The sequence below is a fragment of the Rhagoletis pomonella genome, unplaced genomic scaffold (assembly GCF_013731165.1).
Source record: "Rhagoletis pomonella isolate Grant_MI unplaced genomic scaffold, Rhpom_1.0 Rhpom_scaffold_00005, whole genome shotgun sequence".
Classification (NCBI taxonomy): domain Eukaryota; kingdom Metazoa; phylum Arthropoda; class Insecta; order Diptera; family Tephritidae; genus Rhagoletis; species Rhagoletis pomonella.
In genome coordinates, this window is record NW_023458559.1 from 61,472,272 (window position 1) to 61,484,979 (window position 12,708).

Here is a 12,708-nt window from a genome sequence, read left to right on the forward strand (position 1 = left end):
AGACTGTTTTTATTCTCGTTTTGTCCTAAATTCGGGCGACCTTATTATACTAATAAGGCAAAATATGGCAGTAATATTGGCGAGATGGGCACATTAGGTTGGTATAGCAGTTTATTTATGCAAGTCGTGTACTTATTAAATGGCAAAGCGTTGAATTGAGTTGAGGATTACCAAGTGGAAAATTTGTGCAGAAATGTTCGGATTTTGTGAAGTGCTTAACTAGATTCTGGAAGTAAATTTGAGAGGGGGTAAAAATAATAAAATATATGCCAAATTAAAATATATTCAGAGTTCACAAAAGTTGTTTTTATGATTGTAGCTTAAAAAAGATGGGGCATATTCATTGTCAAAATAAAGTTGACTCTAGAGTTGGAGGCATCCTTTTGAATAACAGGGCTCCAGATCTTGCGTAGAATAGTTCTCTCTAAAGCCCCAAAGTCTTCTCATCTTTGTCCATCTGTCTTTTGTTTGTCTTAAGAAAGACTATTTACTGTGTTAGCCAGAATTGTCCTGTAAATCGACAGACCATCCCTATATAAAAAAATGCGATTTTGGATGTTGCTTGGATGTTGGCAGCAAGATCGATTCGGTGTATGATTTGAGCCTACAGTCCCATAATAGCGTCACACACCCACACAAAAATTAAAAATAAAAATTGGCAGGGATCATGCGGTCTTTTGCTTATGTAGTTTGATGCGCTGTTATGCTTATCTCTCTTTGAGGTTAGGTAAAAAGCCATCCTTCACGACAAGAGAGTGAGAGGGGTTAATCGCATTTGGATCGAAGCAAATTGAAAAGGTGGACTTGTCTCAACGACCCAAATTATTATCTAAGCTGGCAAGATTTTTTTGGTTTTAAGAAAACAGGTATCTGTAAGATCTTGGACCCGTTGGCAGATCAACAATAGACGACAACAGAACTACGAGTACATATTTGATACGACTTCTCGAGATTTCTCGGAATTTTGACTAGGAATCCGTAGTTTCGTTGCTCTCGATATAGCTGTATAGCGATCAGTGGCAGTAGATCCGAAGTTGAGCAAATTCTCAATGATACTGTGGCTACGAAACATGCCAAGGTTTGTTGTTTATTGGGACGCAGTGTAGCAGTTTACTATCGCTAACAACCACAAAATGAGTTCAGACCCACTCTTGAAAAAAATGACTTGCTGCAGACCTTCCCGGGAACGCTTAGTTTGAGTTAGAGGTTTGTTAATGGCGTTTTCGTTTCTACAAAAAATGTTGCCTTCTGTTTGCCCTCTAAGTATTTGTGCGTATCACATTTATCTTTATTAAAAATATAACAATTTTTATACTCGAGCGCACTTGTGCACAAAGGTATTATAATTTTGTCCACATAACTGTTGTTTGTAACAGGCAAAACGAATCGAGATGGATATAGATAAATGTATACATAAATCATCAGAATGAAAAGAGAAATCGATTAAGCGGTGACTGTCTGTCCATCCGTCTGTGCACACGATACAAATTGGTACGTGCACTTCTTTCACCCTTATAGATACTTGTTTGATGCAGAGCGCTCACCCAGGCACATCAGGAGGCATCTCTGTGAGCTGAAGCACGAAATTCAGCACTACGTACAACAATCGCTGGGCCCAAAACTTTACAAACAGGCTATAAATGACACTCGCAAGCACCATCTGAGGACGAGAGTGAACTTTAACTGCCACGAGAGACCCACGTCACTCTGACAGAGTTAACTCGAGTCCAACGTCCTCAATGACCGTCCTGCATGCGAAGATTCGCCGAACGACACCAACCACCTCTTCAGATGCCCACTAACTGTGTTCCTGCCTCGTCGAAGCGGGACAACCATTAGTTGAGCTTGACGACACCGGCTAAGCAAGCCGCTACAACAACAACATACATATGTATGTAATACCGGAGCGTAACGAATTCATGACCTTAAAAGGACCAATTTACTGAGCCGAAAATTCTTCCATTTGGAGAAATTATTATTCCAATTTTAAAAGGTGTCGGTGGGCATTTGAAATTTTCCATTTCTGTGTTCGTATGGAAAAGTAGTTTATGTCGAAAGGCTGACTTTAATATAATGCGGCATTCCCTTTATTCTTTAAACGACAAGGACTTTTTTGAAGAGACTTGCATATTTCTTGCACGTTTATTTGCCAAAAGTTGTTCAACGGCTCAGCGCCAGTGAGTAATTCGCAATCGTATGCTGCGAATGCCGATTTATACTAAAGCCAGCCTTTCGACATAAGCTACTTTTCCATACGAACCCAGATTTTAATAATACATAGAATTTCTTTTTCATTAAAAATATTAAAAAAGTTTCATTAAGCTTTCTACATAGTAGAAGTTGTAGCTCACAGTGGTCTTGAAGCAACCATAGCTATGACTAAAATGCCAACCAAAACGGCTTACATAACTGTCTTTGTACATAATCATAGATCAAAATTTCGTTGAAAATAAAATTCCATCTGCTCCTATGCTTAAAATATTATAAAATGTTGATCTAGAACTTTCCAAATCCAGTTATATAATCGCGAAGGTCTATGGTAATATAATTATAACACTTTCTTATATAAGCATAAAATATTTTAACTTAGTTATTCAAGAGATAATATTACATAATTGCATATTTTAATAATTCTTATTGCATAAATTTTATAAATTTACAAAGTCAATATAAAATATTATTTTATATAAATTCATATGTGTTTTGATGAAAATTCAACGACAGTTTTTTTTTAATTGATTATATATTTAGGGTCGTCAATCGAATTAACTTTATAATTGAGCCAAAATCTTAAAAATACGCCATGAATGGATTCTTCAGCTTGCTCCGACCACATTCCGAAGCTGTCGTTGCCTAAAAAATGCAGACAATGTTCCAAATGATTTAGAAGCACGTGAATTTTTAATGTTTCCGACATTTCTGTGCTTCGGAAGGCTTTAGCGAGTTTACTTACATGATTTTTTAATTCTGACCCAACTGACAAAGCAGTCAACCCATTGGTGGAGTTTTTTTCACTCAATACATTTAAGGTATGTGCTCTCCCTTGTATAACTTTTGGATGGCTGGTTGCCCGAGCAGTGAGCCAGATATAACAAGAGCATGAAGTTGTTCTTGTTTCTTTTGTCGAATCTTCATAGTTAGGCATGTTTGGAAGAGGCCGCGTTGCATTTGGTATATCCTTATCTCCGTCACAGAGAACCCTACGACATGTACCACAAATGCCTAATGGGAACTTCGAATTGGTCAATCTAAAATTTTCACTAACGTATTTTTTAATAAGACACTCCAATTTTCCGGTTATATTAAATTCTGAAGGTTTTGACGATCCGAATTTAATCTTTCTCCCACAAGGCGCGCACACTTTAAATCTGTTCTCTTCGTGATTACACTTATGTTGCGGATGACTTATAGAAGACATGATGTGCAATCAAATAGCTTACACCAGAAATATTATCATCGAGAAAAATACTATCTGTTTTTTTTACACTAATATACAAAACGATAACTTTAGAATACTCTGTTGAACAAGAAATACTAACAATTGCAGTTAAATTTTTTCCAAATTTTCATTTGACAATATTTTAGGCATAGGAGCAGATATGATTTTAATTCCAACTGCATAATGGTGTATGGGTGCCTTCCAAAACAGGTATGCAAGCAGTTTTGGTTGGCATTTTAGTCATACCTATCATTGTTTCAAGACCACTGTGAGCTGTTACCACCACATATCCTCATCAGATTTCTTCATCGAGTTCACTGGGGTTTGAACCAGCGACTCCAGCTTACAAAGTGGTCTACCCAATGCGTTAAGTTCGCCTTGGCAACTTCATCGTAATTTTTCAGAGAATTTAATGTTCTACAAGAATATGCCGAGAAAAAATGTTTATCTCACACGGTTCAATAGTTATAAAATTTTTTAATGAAAACAATTTTTTTACGTATTACCTAGTTTTTAAATGGAAAATTTCAAATGCCCACCGACACCCTTGAAAATTGTAATACAAATTTTTCCAAATTGGAGAATTTTCTTCTCACTGAATAGGTCGTTTTAAAGCTATAAATTCTTTAGGTTAGTTTATTTGGCTTACCCTAATATGTACATTGTGTGTATGTATGCCTCCTTCATTAATATTTGCAGATTTTACTTGCTTGTTTTTGCTGCCTATTTGTTATTTTTGAAAACACCTAAAATATCAGCAACACGTTTTGTAAATAGAAGTCTTGTTTGCTTGGGTTCGCCTTATTTTGTTTTCTTTTTCAATGGAAAACAGTTTAGGAAACAGGTGAAATATTTCTCGCTCATTGCAAAACAGATATTAACACTTGACACGTGCAGCGAATATAAAGTGCTGGAATTTCCGAAACACATCTGCAAAAATATTCAATTTCAGTGCAAGCTTTCAAATTTACAGCCAATTGTTCGTTGTCGAAATTTGATGCCAATCTTAGCCATTGTTGCCTGGCATAAAAAGGAATGCGCTGCAATCAAATTTTCACGTTACTAACAAATTTTCATATCGTAGTCGTGTTGCTATGTAGTTACGACCACCCGCCGCTTTCGTCGCCCAATCAACGCCTCAGAGTGTTTTGTACTCTTACTTCAATTAAACCGTAATTACCGCAATTATTTGAAATATGTCGTGGGCATTACACCATTCCCAACGCCTCCTCAGGCGTTAGTTGTTGGTTGCCTTGTAAGCAAATTAGTATGTATTTCACCACGCCCTCCTTGCCACCATTATCTTGGTGTGCGCTCTTGTGAGCTCAATGAATCGCAAGCTGTTCTAAGAAATTTCGCTTTCAACACTCTTTGCGCTCGACTCGGAAAATTCATTCACTTTTCTGGCCATATTAGGGTAATTACAATTTACAATTTGTTTTTTATATAATCTCTCCTCTCGTTCACTCTCTCTTAGCAGTGCTTGAGCAGTGCTTGAATGTTTGTCTCGATTCTTGCTCCTTTTGGCTGTATGTACAAACTTTTGCTCTATGCTAGTCGAAAGTTTTCTCGTAGGTATTTCAAATTATTCGAGTACTCGAGTTTAGTTTAACAGCGTTGTCAATTGCTAAAGCGCAATTCAAACTATGCCTATAGGAAAAGCATGGGTTACGTAAGCGATTTTTTGGGTTCCTGTTTTTGTTACTTACGTTGAGATAAGCGATACCTATCGACGGAGTGTGGAACTGACGCAGTCTTCTTCTTTAAACATAATCGAGTAATGACTGCAGTATATGGTTCCAAGATCGCTAGTGTGATTAGATCTCCCTAAAAACCAATGTGCCTTTCCATGGCAACAGTTTCCATGAGCGATCATATAGCGCATTCATCTTATAATATAAAACAACAAAATTTTAGTGAAATATATACATACTTTTAGTACTTTGTGTAAAAAATGTTAAATTTTGCGGAGTAATGATCTACATCCGTCATTGCTAAGACCACCCCCATTCTGTCCCCTTACATAGTGCCTGCCGATATCGCAGGTAAAGCGTATTCCATCGAGGGATGAGTGAATAGAAGGCGGCGGCTTAAAGGAAGCACCGGTGAATTTGTACACAGATGGGTCGAAGCTTGACGGAAGGGTTGGTGGAAGGGTTTTTTACAGCGATCTCTACAACAACCTTAATTTTATGCTTCCAGATCACTATAGTGTCTTTTAGATGGAGGTCTTTGCTGTTAAGGAAGCAGTCGATTGCCTGCTGTTAGTTGCTATGGCGGTAAGGCAGGTTAATATCTACTCAGACAGCCAGGCGTGAATCAGTGCACTGCAGTGGATATAATCGCTACGCTAAATTTCATTCGCTAAAACTCTCTAAATGAAAAACAGTTCAGCCTAAAAGTACGCAACATGGAAAAGTAACAGATACAATATGTAATCGGCCAAATCTATCAGTATGAGGGGCATGTAACTAGATGTTGCACTTTGCTAGGCGCGCCTGCCATTCATTGGAGATTTTTAGCGATTGAAATTAGAAATAGCGAATGCCGGAATCCGGAATCAGTCTGCTGGGCTTACTTACGGTACGCTCGACGCTAGTTGGTGAATGCCTTAATTCACTTTCGATAGCGTCAGAATACTACTTTGTCAGACTTGTCTGGGTTCTAGGCCATAGTGATATAGCAGGAATATGGGGGGCTGATGAACTGGCCAGAGGCGGCACCTTTGAGGAATGATCGCCAGAAATAGCAGTGGTGAGAGTTTCCTTGACTATTTGTGAACTTCTCTTGAGAAGACTCAGCGGGTAAACTCAGTGAACGCTGAAGGAAAACCAGGGAATGTGCTACGGCGAGGTTTTTCTGTCCGAGGGTGTACTGGGGCGGTCTAAAGATATCCTTAGACTCGCGAAGCCGCATCTCTCGATTCTAGTGGGTGTACTGACAGGGTATTATGCTATCGGAGTTCATACAGTGAGATTAAATATCTTATCGGACCCCCTCGGTCGTAGCTGCATGGAGGAAAACGAGGTGAATCGTCTTAGCATTTCCTCCTAGGCTGCCTGGATTTTTCTAGTTGCGTCTGACAAAAGCCGGCGGAGCTCTCCGGGATTAGGATTGGCCGCCTGCGAAACTTCGTTCTCGGCACGCAGCGACTCTCGCTCTAACTTAGCAGTTATTGTTCGCAGTGGTATCACAAAGGGCCAAATTCCACGTTCTAAGTGAGCACCTTGCGAGGGGTAGCCATCTAAACCTAACCTAACCTTGGTGCATGGGCTTGAAAAAAAAAATGTTTCAGTTACGCCAGCGTATATGTAGATCAGATAGCCTCCATATTTAGCTTTAGTCTCCTTTTTTGAAACCTCCCTTACTTTTTTTGAGTAGTATATTTTAAGACAGAGATCGCGAAAATTCCTCATTCAGGAATATAACTTCCATCTTCCTCCTCACTACAACTCAATTCGAAAGCAATACATTTTGATTTCCTCTTTTTTTATTTAAAAAAGAATGAGTGCTGTTCAACTAAATTTATCTTTAATATAACTAAATTTTTTGGCCGCCCATTAGTTTTCATCGTTGATAAACTCAACGCGCAAACGACTTGAGCCGCACTGCGTCACATTGATGTTTTCGCAAGAAAATTTTGCATACTTTTTTTATTTTTGGCATTCTGAATTTAGGTTTGGAACTCAGCCGCAACGCAATTTCCATCACATTTTTTTTACGAGAACATATTCCCATGTTGGAAATGTGGCAACCCTGTTAAGCTATATTAAACTCACTAGTTGGTTGGATGAAATCACCACGAATTAGTTTGTTCAGTGATCTCCTGCATATTCCTGCAGGGACATTTTTCTACCACCACCACCAACACTGCTGCCACAATGCCAATTGCTGTGCTGCCTAGCATGAATTCTTATTATATTGCGGCTTATGGTGTTGTCAGTGGCACTTCGTCAAAGCCACCACCATCGCATGGAGTAGGCCATCCAGTCTAATATATGCCAGCTAAATACGTGTGAAACGCAGCGTTTGGTGTGTCTGGGCAGTGAAGGCAAGGTATGTATGTAAGTCACTATTGCCACCTACCAGCTTTTAATTGTTATGGTACAAAGAACTTTATTGGAAAAGTTTCGTCATTACATTGCACACATTACAAATCGATATTTAATTAGACATCCGGTATTCGGGCTCTGCTTCTCTGGCAAGTAATTTGCCTGTGAAATTTGATTGCACTCGATTGTCAAATGGAAAAGTGGCTACATAAGTGAAATTCCTACATAGACTTTGCATAGACGCAGCAAGCTGGAACAACAACAAGTTTTAAGAAATACTCCAAGCTGCGCCGTCTGCTTTGGTACACAGACGACTCAAAGGCGTGCAGCCTGCATCAGCTTAAATGTATCTCGCCTTAAGCCTGTTTACAGATACCAATCTTCAGCAACTATCAGGCGCGCACCAAGGCTGGTAAAGTCTTATTCATAAGTTCTTTGATATAACGCATATTCACTACTGTATTTGGTTCTGTAATTGACGCTGCTCTGTATGCTTCAAAGGCAGGTAATTCGTCAATCCATCAGAAGGTTCGTTTTTAGGACCGCTCTTGAGTGCTAGACAACTCTCCGATCTTCATTTCTCGATCTACCAAAAATCCAGTTAATGCAATATAATCTAAGCCAATTGAATCCGATGCAATCCAATCGAACTAATTTTTTTGAAATGATAGATTTCATTAAACATTTATACAATTTTTTGGCTGTCCTACAAATAATTTCTTGAGGTCAGCTATGTTAGAGTATAACTTCTATTTTGGCAGGAAGGTCTCAGCTTAAAGTAATTATTTACTTCATGTATATCTGGAAACAAAGCCAAAAAGAGTCACAAGGGATTAACCCTGGCTTGAAGAGCTAGCTATATATAGAAGTGAGCCAAGGGTTCCCACATCTTGCGCACAGGTATACCATATCAAAAAACTAATACGAAGGTAAAACCATTTCTTTTTTTGTCACACGGTTAACCTGTAGCTCCAGAAGAATGGGAGCTTCAATCATTAGCAGACATTCTTCGTAGGCGTCTTTATCAGAGAAACGTGAAATATTCGGTACATTCGAACTAGTTAAAAATTCGAGAGATGAGATCTAGGTTGTTCTGCATCTCTTTTTCTATAGTTTATATATAGATTTCTTAAAATTAAATTGTTTTTTAAAAGTACCACATCTCGCTGCGATCTAGTTACAATCGGACTGGTTCGTTTTTGGGGATAAAGGTCTAGAACGCAACTACAAATTTGGTTCATCAGTTCGGGGTTTCCATACTGGGTTCAACTAGCATGTTCTTTCGAGTAGGCGCACAACTTGACAAGCCGCGAATTGGTGCCCGTCGCCTAGGCGTCTTCCAACTTTGATGGTTGATATTCAACGAACCCATCAACCAGCGTACGAAGAGTGGCAGGCAAACAAGAGTGTTGTGTTAGTTGTTTGTTTGCTTGTTTGGCAACTAAGTTTTATTCTTGCCTCCAATTTGGTTGGCACCGACGTTACTATGCCGTCGTCTAACACTGTGTCGTTCCAAACTCCGTTGCCGTTGCCGCTACCGTTTTTTGTTATTGTTATTTTCGTACGCGTAATACCATCGTTCAGCGCATATTTAATTAGCTTCTCAAGAAATCAATATTAATATTTCCTACGTGGCCTGGGAACTGCTGGGCTGCGTGACAAACAATGCTGACAAACAGTTGCCTACATACTTATGTACGTTGGGAGACTTCATTAAAAGGTTAAATGGGGCTAGAGTGGGGTCTTAGTGGCGGGGGCTGTGCTTTGGCTGCTTTCATTAGCGCTAAGGAAATCGGATTTGATTGTTGAACAACGAACGGCGCATTTTGAGTGATTGTAGGTGCGGTGGAGAAGACGGAAGTATAAGTTTCGAGTGGGAAAGTTTTGTTCGCCTCACTGCTGCGAGTGCAGCGGAAGGGGTGCCTATTGTGGCTTAGAAATTGCTGCTAAGTAAAATGAGAAGAAATAGTTTTTCTCGGCTAGGGGTAAGCACTAAATGCCACGCTGTAGGAAGTAAGCATTTTTTTTAGAGTATTTTCCTACGAAAACCCAGAAACTTAAAATCTGCTCATAATGACTGTTTGACGATATTTGTTACGGGCTGCTGTAAAACTATGAATCATCATGGAATCACTTTCTTATCGGTATCAGGGCTTGACTTAGTTAAAGGTCGATGAGACAACCGAGCCATTACTATAGGAAGAAAGAAGAGTTTCTGATGTTGAAGGGCGACGAGCACAATGAATAGTCAGATGCCTCACCATTCTATTAAAAAATCTAATATTACTTCTTAGTCAATTGTGGTCCTAAGCGAATTGTCTGAGTGCCCCAATAGCTTCCCAGTATTAACTATGCTATGTATGAAGATTGTAGTAGTGGCTTCTTCATGTCAGATTGGTCAGATATTCTCTATCGGTTTTGATAAACACTGCTGCCGGTACAACTTTCGAGATATTTATCGACATAACCCAAGCTTTAAATCTATATATTGTTTATCGTTTTAATATACAATATTAGTTATCGTTATATTTTAAGAAATCGACATACATATATATTCATCTTTTGGTCCATACATGCACGTTTAAGGACATGGCAAGCGTTATGGTCTGATTATGCATGCTTCGCATAACTTCGCATAAGTTTCTAACTGTCATTTTGTATGTCCTTTGCACGAATTTGGTATGTACTCCATTACCCGCAAATTGGCAGAACTTGGCTTCACTTTTCGAGGTAGCGGTACTTGAAACTTTGCTTAAAATTTAACCATTTTATAAGAAAAAAACTCCCTCAGTTTTGAAGATGATTTACTAAGATTTTACAAACGGCTGTATTTTAATATTGCATTCTCTATCTCTTAAAATCATCAAAATCGATGCACTATAACATGTAGCTCCCATACAACTGATTGTTCAGAGAAGTTGTTTTGCGTTATAACTCCTCCAATTATGCAGCTAAAAATTTGGTATTGGTCCACTTTACGCATTTATTTATTATTCAGATATGAAGTTAAGTGAGTTCAACTTTCAAAATCTTTTCTCAAAATTTACAACTTGCACCGCCCAATTTGAACCCAACTTATTCTTTTTTTTCTATTTCGGCGATCTAAACGTTTATTCCTCGTCTGACTTTTGAAGCACTTGATGAAAATGAATTACACTTATATTTGCCGATTAATTAAGAGACTACGAATAGAATCGTATATAAAATATAGGTGTGCCTCAAATTACTTACTGCCCTTACTTAAAAAAAAAAAAAACATTATGTACTGTCCAAAGAGGTGGCCTAGAATAAAACAGAGCTGCTACTAATATGCAAACGGAGATTCAGAGAGCAGCCAGAAATAAGAGTTAAAGGATTCACAAAGCAGTCGAAACCCTTGCTCAAGTACCTAGATTTGCGAAAAAGCAGTGTCCACCAAAGGAACATGTCAAGACTTACACTTAACACAAGAGGGCCAACACAGAACGTAAGGAAGTTGCTAGCTGGTGGTCTGAAGTACGGAATTCTCTGCAGGTCGAATGTTTGGCCAACTTAATGTGAAACGCTATTGTGTATCAAGGGAATCCGATCAGTGTATGGCCTTTGCGCCCTAAGAGTCTGCTCGGAATTTCGAATGGTGTGGGAAGATGCACTGGTAATCTCAGGTTTGCATCCCATCGAACTCTTGGTCCAAGAAATGTACAACTAAAATCATGGCGATCCCCACGGAAAGTTCTGAAAATCGCTAGCTAGGTGTCGCGCAATGGAATAGTGGCAACACCGATGGGACCACTCCAATAGCGGTCGATGGATGCACAGGCTCATACCACACATAGAAAGTTGACTGGCAGGGAAACATGGACTTTAATATCACTCAACTTCTAAGTCGGCACGTCTGCTTTAGAGGGCACTCTTTTTCTACAGTACAGCGGACATCCGGAGTTGCAGTTCGGATTTAAGTTTCACACTACGTGGTTCTGGCTTTCGATGCTATCTCCTTGTAAAAAAAGCAGGGCTGAAAAGATTGTGCTCAATCATTTGACACTTTCAAATGCCTATGAAATATCGATGCTTTAATCATAGATGGTTTTAGTCCGGTATTTTATCAACCTCGATACTTATTTAAGCTTAAATAAAAATCGATATCGATGGTATGAGGTCGATCTCGCAACCCAAACCTATAGCGGCTTAAAACATGTTTCACCGCAACCGTGCGCGTATTTATGTCAGTTGTACTTGCAAAATGTCAATTTTCTAAAAAAAAACAAATGCACTCCATCACTTGGTCGCCACACTTAGGACCTTGCGTGTGCTAAGCACTTTAGGCCTTGCCTACGAAAGCCTATTTAAGAGCATTTAATCCTTTTTTGCTGATGCCGCTCAAGTATAAATTGTCAAATTTGACAGCGCATTATTATGACAAGCATATTTGTTACGAGTATTTTCATATTTTTGCTACTTCTTGTATATTTCGCCTCCCTGTTTGCCTACAAGATATGTAAATTCCATCATAGCATATGAAGCGAAAAATGGAAAAAATACAAAATAAAACAAAACTTGATGCGAAGAAATTGCAATTTTGAAGACAAATCACGACAGCTCTGATAAGCATACGAAACAGGAAACTGACAGTAAAGCAGATGCCCAGAAAATACGCGGCACTCAAAAAGGATATGCATTTACGAGCGAAACAACGCTACACACACTCGTTTGTATTCGTAAACTTCCATAGGAATGTAGATATGTTCATATGTGTGTATGCGATTTCGATTTAAAGTCAAATCCTTGCATGTCAACAAAAAAGATATACAATTTCTTACTCTACTTTGCCACTTTCAAAGGGCTCTTGCCAATATTCGCTCAACTTGCATGAGCGATGTGATTGAGGTGCGGAAATGTTCGAATTGATGATATTGCGAAATGGCGAAATACTCGTAGCTTAGAGATTGCGGAAAAATTACTTACGTTCGGTTGGGCGTGAATGTTCTAGCAATTCAGATTCGAGTATGTAGTATGTACCTCAATTACTTGTGTTATGAAGAAGGGGTTGTGCGGAAAATATTCGCATTCGTGTCGAATGTGCATGATATGATTTGATTTTTGATTTGAACGGTGAATAAGGAAAGGGTGCAGTTTAGAGAGATTGAATTTGAAATTTGATTTGCATGCATTAACGCATACCTTTTACGGCTAAAAACATCTTTTGAACTGTTTCTGTGTTCAATATGAAAAAAAAAA